Raw genomic sequence first — 13,602 nt, 5'->3', positions numbered from 1 at the left:
AAAGAATTCTTTTTTTCAATAAGAGGAAGGGCCATTTCATTAAAAAATCAAGTCTGAAGCTCATTAGAGAAGGTTAAAAGAATTTATTTCGTATTCTCCAGCTTGGCCTATTTCAGTCTGGGAGCACGGTTCTATGCAAAGGCTTTCTGTACTGCTGGTTTTCAGCTGGGGAAGTTGTGTATGAGCTATTGCTCTTCTCCCAGGTGAGAACAGGTGTACACCACTTTAAATTTCCCGTGGATCTGATTGCATCATTTGTTATATTATCCAACATAATGACATGAAATACGTAAATAATAAAATGCCAGTTGCCTGCTGAAAATTTAAAGTGGCAGATCCTCTTTCTTCCGTTGAAGAGGCTGCTGTCTGCTGATGGAGCTTTCACCGCTGAAAAATGACAACCCAGCTGAAGGGAGCCACAGGGAAAACTTACTCCTCTGGCTGATAAAGTGAATACAAAAGGGAACATCAGGACCTCACCCCTTCTCCACTCTCCACAATTGCCGCATCTTCCCGCAGTCATCATATATTTGACAAACTAGGTTAACCTGAAGTATGCATTTAAATCATAAGCCTGTGGATAGGAGCGTGCAAAGGTCAAATACTCTGCTATCAAAAGAGTGAAAGAGGGGCGCCAGGTTGGCTCAGTCGGAAGAGCATGCCACTCTTGATCTCCAGATCCTGAGTTCAAGCCCCACGTTGGGCGTAGGGATAACTAAAAAAAAAATTAAAAATGTTTTAAAAATAAATAGAATGAAAGAGGTTGCACCATTTTCTGCTGTTTTTGTTTTTTTTTAATATACACATATATGGTCACTTTTTCTTGTCTTTTTATCCAAGTGTCGATTTGATACGTAAGCGTTTGTATTGGGTAGAATCCATAGCACTGGGGAGGGATGCAATACAGAATAGTTTAGTTAGAGGATTCCTCCACGGATTTGGGAACTCACAGCAAAACTCTTCCAACCATTCCATATACTGTTTGTCTTGCTACTTAGGTTCTTTAAAATCCAAGAATTTCCCCCTAAACTTGGCTAACGGTACTAGCAGATTTCCATCCACAGCGTAAACGAAATGACCCACAATTTCTTATTCGGCTGCATTCAACACAAATGCCCTGAGCACCCATTTGGAGGCTTTGTGTGACATGCAAGGAATAAACACACTTTCTGCTCCCCAGGGCCTTATGGTCCTGTGATCATTTTCCTATGAATTCAGTTTCAAATCTATAATGTCAAAGATGAGACATAAAGAAGCCTTCATGAAATTATAATTCTTTACCTCTAAATGCTCGTTTAAAAAGAACAAAAGTGTAATTTTCAGCTTTGTGCTCTTTAATCATTGGTACAGAAGTGGCAGTGGAGGCTAATTCCCAAATGTCTCTAGATGGTAACAGTAGGACATGGGTTGAAAGGGATAGAGGAGTATATGGAATATGAGAAGAAATGACCCACGAACAAACTAACATTTGTCCTAACCAATACCGTTGGGCTTCTAGTTCTGGACCGAGAGAGATGAAACTCACAAAATATATTCCGGAGGCCCTACAGGAGACATAAGTAGTGTGGTGAAGGACTTAACAGGGGATTTGGCTACAGAGCAGTTGCTGGTGTGCTGGATAAGGAGTGGATGCCAGCACCGTGCACAGCTATGAGACTTGCCAGCTCGAAGTATTATCTGCTTATGAATTAAGGATGCATTTTGATGGAGCTCTGCTAATTTGCCTAAAGGAATGAGAGCGAGAGCTATAGGAACAGAAAAATCTCCTGGACTGGTGAGATGCTGGTGACCTCAAATAGTTGCGTGTGTATGCAGGAGGAGGAAGCATTATGGATTTATATTGCTACCATTTGGGGTAGCACCATTTTTGGCACCACTGAATGGTGCACCATTTGACTCTAACTATTCTGACTTAAAACTTGCCATTTGCAATAAAAGTGAAAATGAGTTGTTGAGATATTATTCGGAACTACCACGATGTCTTAGGTCCGTCTTTTGTTCGTATACGTTAGCAACCCTTCTCTGCTTTGTCTGTATATTTCCCTTCCTTCCACTTTCAGCTTACTTCCTCTTAGGTATGGCAGTGGAAATGTATTGCAAACTGGTGATGGCTTAAAAGTGTGATTCTGTATTAATGAAATGTAAATGGTATTTCCCCTAAAACTGAATAGTTACACAAAATTCCATTATAGTTATATGTGTACATGTCTTATCTCACTTATGCGTGTTTTTGAGGGCATGGATTTAAGCTTATACCTCTATGAACTCTCTAGAATGCCTTCAACACAATAGACTCTCACTAAGTATTAATTGGATAAATGAATAATTCACAGACCTGTTCCAAAATGATACATAATACTATGTGTTTTAGGGATTGGAGATAGAAAGACTAAGGAACAGAAGTACCAAAATTTGTGTGCCCATAACAAACAGTGCTTTCTAATTCCAAACCTGCCCAATCAATCACTATTTTATTATAACAGATTTCAATCTTGCCACCAACATGGTAGAATGCCAACTCAAGTTTGTAGAATGAACTGATCTTTTTTCTCAGCCCCCCGCTCCACTTAATCTTGGTCTTTCCATTTAAAGAGTTCACATTCCATAGTATAAAGAGAGATTTATAAAAGTAGTTCTGATATGCTTGGCTGGTGGAGGCCAGAGAGCTAGAAAATAAGCCAAATCTTCATAGTTTTGAATCTCAGCGCTACCACTTGCTAGCAACTTGACCTTGGTTCTCATTTCCCACCTTTATAAATGAAGAAAAATAATTGTGAGAATTAAATTAAATAAATGCATGGCATGTATAAGCCTTTGTGCGTAATTAAACTTATAGAATACTAGGGAAGATGTGATCATTTTTCCTGATGAAAGTCGGAAGTGAATTTTGATCTAGGCCTGTAAGGATAAGCAGAAGCTTGTTTTCCATTGTTTTGTTTTAGGCACAGAAACAAGGGAATGAAATTCCAGACAGAGGAAACAGCATGAGCAAAGGCACTGGGGTTAGAAAATATATGATACGTTCAGGGACCAGAAGCCCATCCATAAACGGTTCATGGGTGGCCCTGAGAGCAAAGTAAAGAGTATACAGGGATGGAGAGGAGAACGTTCAAAGCCATGCACTTGCTCATTGCACAGGTGATGTTCGAACCTGTCTCTTGACTCCAAATGAATAATTTCGTTAACAAATACCAATCTTCCAAGGACCAGAATTTAAATTTCCAGCAGTTTTCAGTATCTCCAAGGAAGTTTAAATGCAGTCTACACAGATTGCTGGGTAGAGGATCTTTATTCAACCACCCTGAAAGCCAAGAGCCTACCTGTTCTGGGTGCATATTAAAGCCTTCTCAGCATGCGTCGACAATGAGGGCAGATGTTGCTGCCAATATTTTTAGACAGAATTCAGAGACCTGCTAAGAATTCTGAGCAGCTGAGCATTTCACTCTCCAGATAGTCTATTAGTCATCCCACAGACATATCTTTAAGTGCCCTAGCATGAAGTTTGCTCATCTAGATCATGCAATTCTAACATCAGCTGTTTGTGGATGGTTACTTAGTAAGTGTGATTTAAAGAAGTGCAGTGGGGTCCATTTAGAGTGGACCAACCTATTTATAGACAGGAAGCCCAGAATTACTGTCATGCTTTGGGAAAATTATGGTTCTACTTATAATGACTTCTTACTTTCCATTACATTCCGTTAGGGGGAAATAACAACTGTATGTTTTTAACTTGGTTTTTTGATTCACTGTGTAGGAGTGCAGTGATTAGCATAAAATGTTCAGTAGCATATAGATGCTTAGCATAAAATAGGTGTTCAATGGCATGTGAAAGGCATATTTTCCATAAATATTTGTTGAATGAATGAATGAATGAATGAATGAAATCAGATGAACTAAACCTTTAAATTGTGTTTCAGAATATGTGGAGTATTGGTTAAAGCTGATACTGATGACCATGTCGTTATCATATGCAAAAGAGAAGCAAGATATGTTCTAACGAGTCATGGGCAGGTGTCAGTTTACTGACCATGAGCTAGTAGCTTGACCTCTTGTATATCCTCGTTAGAAAAATGAAGGGTTTGAACTCAGTGATAACTAGTGTCCTTTTGAGCTCCAAAACTCTATGGCCCACACTCTGGTTTGATAGGAGAGGGCATAAATGGTCCCTTGCCACACGTGCCCCAGGTGGAATTATCTCATTCAACGTTTGAAGCATCACAATCCATCTTAAATTTCTTTATGAAAATAACGTCTTCGTCTTTAAATTGCTTACTGCCTTATTTGAATGGTTTTCTTCTCCACGACCATTACACTATGCATGTGTCTCTCTTGTCCTGAGTGGTTTTTTTATTCTGGTCTCTCCCTCTCGAGCTGTGTGTCCTGAGAGGCGGGAACCGTGCCATAGTCATCTTCGTGTCCTCTACGCACCTAACGCCATGGCATGCGTTAGTGGAATTCCTTCTTTACGATCCCCGTGTTATCTGTTTAACAGTCATCCTGGAATAATGGTTCCACCCTAATTTGTGGGTTTAATAAAATGCAGCTGCTGCAGCAGCCAACCCATTTCCTCTCTCCCTCCCTCCCTGTGTTCAAGCCACGTGGCTGCCTTTGGATTGCTCAAAAAATGCCAAGTTTGTTGTGGCTTCTAGGATTCTGTCCTGTCTGGAATGCTCTTTCCTGAGGTCCCCATTCTGGTCTCAGTAGCAAAGCCATCTCTGAGAGGAATTTCCTGGCCATTCCCTTCAAGGGGCCCATTCAGCAAATCGTGCCTCCTCTTTATAACACCACTACCTGAAATGATTATAGATTCTAAACTTGCTTTGTTATTTTTTTTTCTCCCACACTGGAAGAGAAGATCCACAGAAACATAGTGTGTGTGTCTCTGTTGTTTTTCCCCTCTGTTGCTGGTAGCTGGGACAGTGCTTGGCATGTGGTGGGGGCTTGTTAAATGTATGTGGAATAACCTAATGCCCCCTCCCTCCGTCTTCACCGCCAGCTCCCTGTCACCTTCTGTCCCTTGACCACCACTGTCTCCCACTTGCCTTTGGCGCACCTTGGTCACTGACCATCACTCAGCACTTACCTAAAATATCCTTTACCACACTTCCCTTTTACCCCCTTCAGCATTATCAACCAGAAAATTCTTTTTATCTGCCCAATTTGATGACTAAAAATAGGAATTTCAATCTGTAAAACAAGTAAAGATTTTATTTTGTCAGGGAACAGAAAAAAATTCTTTGAAATTTTAATGTGATGTTATTGCTAGACATTACATGATTATAATAATGGGAATGGAGTTGAAGGCATACCGGAAACTTGCCAGTTTATGGAATAAGAGCATGCTAATAATAATTGTTATTATAAGACTTCATTAGCACTGATACTATCTTGGGTTCTATATATAGAAGAAAGAAAAATAAATAGCTCATCATAAGGCAAGGCAAATAAACTAATATTTAAAAAATAACTATAATCTGATGACATAAGAGAATGTTTTGTATGTATTATCAGAACAGCTTTTTATACAGTGAGAACCCTCACAGAACAGTTGCCTCCAGAAAGCTCCATTCAATAACCTACAGGCAAAAGAATAAGGGGAAGTGATTTCAGACATAATCCTGTTCTAGTTCTAGACTTTTCCTCAGGTTGCTGTTTGCTGTTCGGAGGATTTCCCACCCATCCCTCGCTAGGCTATGTGCCTCAGTGGACTGAGATGTAGATTTCCCAGGTTCCTTTGCCAACTGGCTTTCAGGTCGAGCCCATCCGTGGGAGGTCTTGGCAGGAAGTGGGTGTGGAAGCAGGGGAAAACCCAGTGTATTTCTCCCCATTTTCCTGGTTTGAGCTGTGTCTCCAGCAGGGTCTGCGTGTCCTCTCTGGTCTACTCTCTAGAGGGAAGCCCAGGCACGTGGGCTCCGGTGACACCACCTCTCGCATCTGTCCTTCCAGACTTAAGGATGAGAGCAACTTTCTGCTGTTGTTAATATCTGGGCTTCTCATCATCTCCTCTTTCCTTTTTGTTCTTACAGCGTCTAATTATAAACTTCCCATCACTAGAAGATGTGGAGTAAGTTCTCTCGTCCTGAGTATATTCCAATTGTTACCATAGCTTGACCGTCATCAGTTTGGGAATTTTTTGTTTAAGTTTCTGAACCTATGGTCCTTAGAGAGGCCTTAAGAAAGAGAAAAACTCATCTCTACCAATTTGGACCATATTCTTTTCAGGCACTTTCCGCAGTGCACAATCTCCATTGAAAAAAAGTAATCAAAGTTTAAAAATGATGGATAATTCATACATAATAATAATGAAAGCATGATTTAAATATAATAATGGGAACTTTAGTTTTAAAAGACCCATTTAAATATCTAATTAATAAAGGAACAAGGAAAAGCAATAAAAGGTTCTTGACACAAAGCGATTCGCTGAGAGCACAAACAAAAGTTGCTAATTTTTAGAAACCAAGAATGTTTGCCTATTCACAGAACATGGACGTCTCAAAACTCATTTCACTGATCCTTGAGAAGAAGCCAAATTCAAAGTCAAATGACACTGAACAAAGCATTTCTAGGGAATTATATAACTCCAACTCCAAACAATATGTGGGAAAGATAAGCAAGAAGAGATTCAGAAGCCTTCGGTAATGATGCAAGCTGGAAGAGTCCCTCATGACACAGAAAAATAGGGCTGTGTTCTCGAAACATGGACACAAGGTACAATGGCAGTGGTGGTGGAGGGGGACAATATCGTTAGCAAATTAGAAGCAATTTAGACAGCGCACGCTCTGACAACTTTAATTTATCTGAGCCGAATACCTGAAGACATAGACCTGCAGTTCTTTCATGAAGATATGAGAGCTTGAGGAGTACTGCTGTCACCTATAATGGTATTCCCTGATTTTCAGACTATGCTTTGCAAAAGACATGGCCAGAATGAACGTGCATCAAATGGAAATCTCTATGAAAAAGAGCGTAATCTGTAAACCTTTATTTTGCACATCCATTCTTCTTCTTCTAGCCCAGACTACTTAGGAACTTCCCTTTCTTCCTGGCTTCTGCAGTGTAACTCTCGAGACCATGAAGATATTTTCTTTTTTAGGATCTCTTTCCTCCTCTTATGGCTTACCATGTTGTCATGGTCTAAAAACTTGTCATTGAACAGGATCAGACACAACTATATCCCAAGGACTATATGATTGGTAACAATTCAAAATGTTAAAGAGTTAAAGGTAGGAAATATTAAAAATCCCCCAATTTCAGGCCACCTGGGTGGCTCAATCGGTTAAGCGTCTGCCTTCGGCTCAGGTCACAATCCCAGGGTCCTGGGATGGAGTCCGCATCAGGCTCCCTGCTCTGCCGAGGGTCTGCTTCTCCCTCTCCCTCTGCCTTCTGCTCTGCCTACTTGTGCTCTCTCTCTGTCTGTCAAATAAATAAATAAAATATTTTTTTAAAAAAGCTACCAATTCCAATTCTACCTCCAACACTTATTCTTTGTGTAGGATTAAGACAAATTACTTAACTTTCATGTGCCTCAATTTATTTCAAGCTTAAAAGGAGTATAGTACTAACAGTATTATATTGCTCAGAGGTCTTAGTTGCAAGTAACAGAATCTACTTTGGCTATTTTAAGGTGAAATTGAATATTTTAAAGGATATTAGGTAGCTCATAGAATCAGTAGGAGTGATGAAGTAATAGGCTTAATTCTTAAGTTTTAGGAACAATGAACAGCGCCCAAAGCCAAGAGGAAGAACTGGATGAATAAGAACGCCACCACTATAGACGCCTCCGGAGCCCAAGTTGACAGGGACTCTCTTGAATTCACCACTGCCACCCATTTCTGCTTCCGCCACACCAGCGAAATGAATGCTGCCTCCCCCCCCCATGCAGAGTCTGTTATCTCAGATCACTCAATTCTGAATGCAGTGTTTTTTTTGTTTTTTTTAAAGTAGGCTCTACCCAAGCATGGAGCCCAACATGGGGCTTGAACTCACAACTGAGATCAAGACCTGAGCTAAGATCAAGAGTCAGGCGCTTAACTGACTGAGTCACCCAGGTGCCGCTGAATGCATTTTTGCATGGCTATATCGGTTAGGTTGAATTTATGACATAACCCTACCCCAGCTGCTGAGGAGCCCTGGGGAGCAGACAGCTGTTTATACCTTGGGAAGGTGGGACTCATACAGAGAATTATCAAAACAAAAGATGTCCACTGCCAGGACTACCAGATAGAACTAGAGTAAGGAAAGCTAGAGGTGATGTGCATAAAATGGTTAGTACATGTTCAGCCCACAGTGCACCCTAAAAAAAAAGGATGCATTTTATTAATAGTTGTTATAGGAAATTGGTCATGACCCAGATACCCAAGCTAAGCACTAACTAATGGATTTTTCAGGAAAAATTAGCTTAACCACCAGGAGCTCTTATATGACTAACCTAATATTTACTTGTAAAAGATCAAGAACAAGGCCTTGGCCAATGAACATGGAGACCACAAGCCTACAACATGGGGCTAAGGACTTGAGAAGCAAGTACAAGGATTCTGCAGATTGGTGTAAATGGACACGAGGGAATTCTGGGAAGCAGAAGTTTAATTGAACAGACATGAAAGAAAAATCCTGCTTATCAAAGAATTCTTGGCCTTTTGTGACTGTCTTTGTTTATTTCTAGCTGAAAGGTGTTTATGATTATTTATACTTTGTTTGAATGGTACTTATGAAAAGAAGGTATTATTTTTTTAATGGCATTTATTGAAATATAACACATAGAATATGTAACTAAAGAAACTTAGGACCCTTTCATCACCTTCTCTTCTTGTCCAGACTCTATCTGGAATTGTGTACCATTGTACAGAAGATGTTATTTTTCTCCATCATATTAAGGCAAGAGGTGGTATGTACGAAAGCTTGGATGTCACACAACCATTTTTCTTAGCTCCTGGAAGATGTGCTTATATCCTGCCTCCCTTTAGCATATGAGGCACCTTCAGTTTAAAATGCAGATGTTCTTGGTTACAGTTGCTATGTGAAATGTTATGAGATAGAAATTACTGTCATAATTAATAATAGGTAAAGGTTTTACCTTTGATGTGCTGCATTCTACATTTGATTGAGTCTTTTTGATTGTATTTATTGTACATCTCCGTCATCCCATTGGTTTTCCGACTGTTTGTGTGCTTAGCTTGATGTCTGTTTCTATTTAGTCAAGGCTATTAATGCCTTTCAGGCTTATTTTCAACAGCTCTGTAAACCCATATGGTTTAAGTTTAAAGGGAGATTTACACTATTACACTCTTGGATATTAAAACCCACTTGTGTCCGTCTTCATTTTGCTGTCCCGAAAATATGCTGTGATTTATTAAGAAGGTACATATGATTTTGCACTCGCAGTAGCCAGAAAAAGAACAAAGTGCAGAAAGTAGGCTCTCTCAAAGCCAAAAATGTGGGTAAAATAAAGATCCTGGATATATGTAAAACTGTCACAACTTACACATTCACATAGCCGGGAGGTGTTTAATATGCCCAGTGACTGGGGTGGACGCTGCACACTGCGACTTGCTCAGCGTCTTTTCCTCTTTCTTCTGGGAATAAACATCCCTAACCCTGCCTCCTCCCTAATTGAACACAATTGGTGAGACTGTTAATCAAGGTGCCATGACAGCTCCTGGCAAATGAGTGGGCACATGGTTAAGGAGACATTAGTATCCTTCGTCCTGGAATGTGAATATTGAATTTCTCAAAGACAACTCCTCAAAGACCAAAACTAGTTGTGGCTCATTCATTTTGGCCATGTTCCCCTCAAGAGATCGCCTGTTAATTTTTGCTACCTACTTCTCCAGAGCTCTTCTGGTTCTAGTACTTTTCAAAGCTTGAATTTGAGATTTTGCTCTGTTCTAAGGGCTATCTAATACCCATGTAGTTAGACCATACATTCTTTTTACTCGGGATCTTTTGTTTGCAACGAAAGCACCCTGATACAAAACTTGAAATATGGAGTAGGGAACAGCCAACACCATCAGGAAAATGTGTAATATTTGGAACTGATAATTTGGCAAAAGACACTGAGACACAATATGACAAAATAAGTAAGGTGTTGCCTCTGAATACTCAGCATTTTATGCCCATTGGGAATGAAAATCTAGGGTATGTGTTTCAATTCACAGAATGACTTAAAAGGCACTAGGAATGGTGGGACTGGAGTGAAATTATCATTGACTGTCTTTAAAGTAAGAGGATGGTAAATTGAAATACATGCATTCTTGCCTCAAGGCTCCAGATGAAATTCAGAGACTGTCCTGAGTCGAAAGAATCTCTTGCCTCTTTTAAGTAAGGGGCTAAGACCGCCAAGAAAACAAAGCCCAGAGTAAGATTCACAAGGTTGCTGGATTATGACAGTTGAATTCACAGCCACATAAAGCTTTTATGTGAAGGTTAAGTAGTGGCCTGACTCCCCACAATAGGAATGGTGACACCTGGAGAGAATTCAGAGTGCTTGCAATACCCTGAATTCACCAACAGCCTTTGAAAAATTCCCATGAGATGCTCCCGTACTGCCTCTGTTGCTGGGAGGAGGCAAAGAGGAGACTAATAATAGCTGCCCTAACTGTCCCCCAGGCCCACCCCTGCAATTGTTACAGGCCAGTGTTCAGAATCTGATCTCAGCCTGGACTCGGTGAGAAATCCGGAGGCAGAGCAAAGAAAGGAGTGGCACAACTTGCTAATATGCACCAAAGTAGGCTGAGCTTTCTTCATGGGGATGAATTTGGAAGGTACTTGATCAAAAAATATGGGTTCGTCTGAATTCTTTGGTATGATTGTGCCTTCAGAATGTTTGCCTTCAGTGTGTTAGCTCAGACAGCTGGCTGTGGTTCTAAAAACTCTCTAGGTTGGAAAATGCAAACCTAGATTGAATACTTTCCTTGGTGAATTATATTGAATGACTAGAACGCCTATGACTTAATTTAGAACAATGGTTCTCAAAGTGTGGTTCCTGGACCATCAGCATCATTTGGAAACTTGTTAGAAATGCAGACTCTCAGACTTCAGGAACTCTAGGGGTGGAACACAGCCATCTGCTTTAACAAGCCCTCCAGGAGAGTCTGATGCATGTTCGAGTTTCAGAACTGCAAATGTAGGGGAATGAATTTGAAGACAGAGAGGCTGAAGTGCTGGTTTGTTTTTACTAGGTACTTTCTGCCCACTCACTCCCCACTTAGGCCTTCCTAGAGGGCCCAGAAGGTTGTCTCATTCAGCAAGGCCATGAGCACAAAATCACAGAAGGAACTCTCTTGGCTCTGCTCTCTAGGATGGCAACACTCATGAAAAGGACTGCAGTAGAAACCCCTAACTTCAGTGAGCATGGGAGACCAGGTGCCAACTGCATGTAGGCATCAAGGCTGGTGAAGCAGTCAGAATTTTTGAGGCTACTCTGACTTACAGATAACCTCAGATGTACTTAATGAAATGTGGGATTATAAGGATTAAAATTAATAAGCAACCACCCTTCAGTCTGTCTTGATTTATTTAATAAACAATCAAAACCACCCTAGGTCTGGTGACTAGACCCCCCAACTTGAGACCTTCCCCTAGAGACCTGTAGCCCCTCACCAGATCCCAGACGTGAGTCAGTTATAGGGCCCCAAGCATGGAAGAAAGGCAGATCCCCCAGAAGAGACGAGCATGTGTTACACTCTTAGTGTTCACTGCAGACTTTCCACGTAGCCCTTCCAAAAGGCCTGTCCACATGTATCAAGGTAATTGTGTGTTGGGATAACAAAAAACTTAGAGGGAGTTTGGCTCCGCTCTGCTTCGTGGTAGATCCAGTGAGCTCTTCAGAGAGTTAATCCCCCAGGTTTTTAATATATGGTTGGAATAGGTGTTGCTAGCAACCATCAGAATGCCTTCCTTCAATCTTTGAGTAAGTCAGGGCTATTACAGAAAGGGACCAGTTGAACTAATGCTACTCCCTCTCCATATCAAGGAAGCAAATCAAAAGATCCTGAGTATCCCTGAAGGGAGTATGGCAATCAGAGCCTCTGTGACAGACTGGATGGAGTAGGGGGAGTGTAACATTCACGTACAGTCACTAAAACTAAGGGTGGAGGTAGAGTGTTGACGATGAATGATGTCCGTCTTCAGGTACCTTGGTCAAGGGCATGGACTCCAGCACCAGACTACTTAGGTTCGATCCCAGCTCTGCCACTTACTGACTGTGTGATCATGGGTGTCACTTAACCGCTATGTGTCTAAATATCCCCCTGTAGAAAATGGAGATGGTCGTATTGATTCCTAATGAAGAGGATTATTATAAGGAATAAACGAGTTAAAACTTACAAGGCACTCAGTGCAGTATATCTCACATGCTAAATGCTCTGTACTTTGTTATATAAGATCAGAGAAATTCAGAGCTATGCGTTCGTTTGCTGTTATTTATTCATCACCAATGGCTATATTTGCCCTGTAGATCATTGTGTCAAGGGCTGAAGTTGGTTCAAATCAACTATATTTGATATGTTCATCTAGACAATGGATGGTCCTTTCCATGCATCTGTACACGTTTCCTAGGGCTGTTGTGACAAAACGCCACAGACGGGCTGACATGAGATAACAAGCATTTGTTTTCCCACAGTTCTGGAGGCTAGAAGTTCAAAATCAAGGTGTCAGCCTGGTCACCCTCCCTGTGAAACTTGCAGGGATTCTATCCTTCCCTCTTTCAAGCTTCTGGTGGTTTGCCAGCATTATTTGGTATTTCTTGGCTTATCGATGCATAACTGCCATCTCCGTGTTCATGTGGCATTCTCCCTACCTCCCTATCTGGGGCTCTTCTCTTCTAAGGACACCAACCATATTCACCACCATACTTCCCTGCCCCTCGTGACCTCATCTTAACTAATTACATGCGCAGTGTCCTTCTATCTGACCAAAGTCACATCCTGAGGTACTAGGAGTCAGTACCTCAAAATACCTTCTCTGGGAGACACAATTCAGTCTATAACAACAGCTTAAAATGAACTTTGAGGCCACCAGATGGGCATACATTTTTTCATTTTGCTGCAGGTCTCACCACTTCATATTGCCTCACACTTAACTTGCCTTATTAATTTATACGACCTACTTTTGTTTTGTTTTAGACCATGAATGTTAACTGACAATTGGATCAGAAAAACAGGGACAACTTTTTAAAAATATTATAATCAAAACTGGATCATGTTCCACACACCTAGAAACTCCCATGTGTCTGTATTTGAATGCCATAGAGAATACCAGATTGTGAATTTTTTTCTTTTTAAAAGCTCAAGCTTTTTAATCAGATTTATTTGGGGACAGATTGCAGCTCCACCATTCACAAACTACGGGTCTACACTGAGCTTGTTTTATCCCTTACAAAATGGAGAAATTAATATCCATCATATAGAATTGATCTGATTATTAAATAAAACCAGGTATGTGAAACATTTAGTATAGTTTCTGGCACGCAGTAGGCTCTCAAAAAATGGTAGCATAGCAGCAGAATAGTGGTATTATTCATAGGTAGATATTAACATCAAAATTGGCAAAGATGTACTTTAGCCATGAATTCTGTTTCTTATTTTATTTATTGCTTGTATATTC

The sequence above is a fragment of the Ursus arctos genome, unplaced genomic scaffold (genome assembly GCF_023065955.2).
Source record: "Ursus arctos isolate Adak ecotype North America unplaced genomic scaffold, UrsArc2.0 scaffold_20, whole genome shotgun sequence".
Classification (NCBI taxonomy): Eukaryota; Metazoa; Chordata; class Mammalia; order Carnivora; family Ursidae; genus Ursus; species Ursus arctos.
This window is presented reverse-complemented; position numbering follows the sequence as displayed.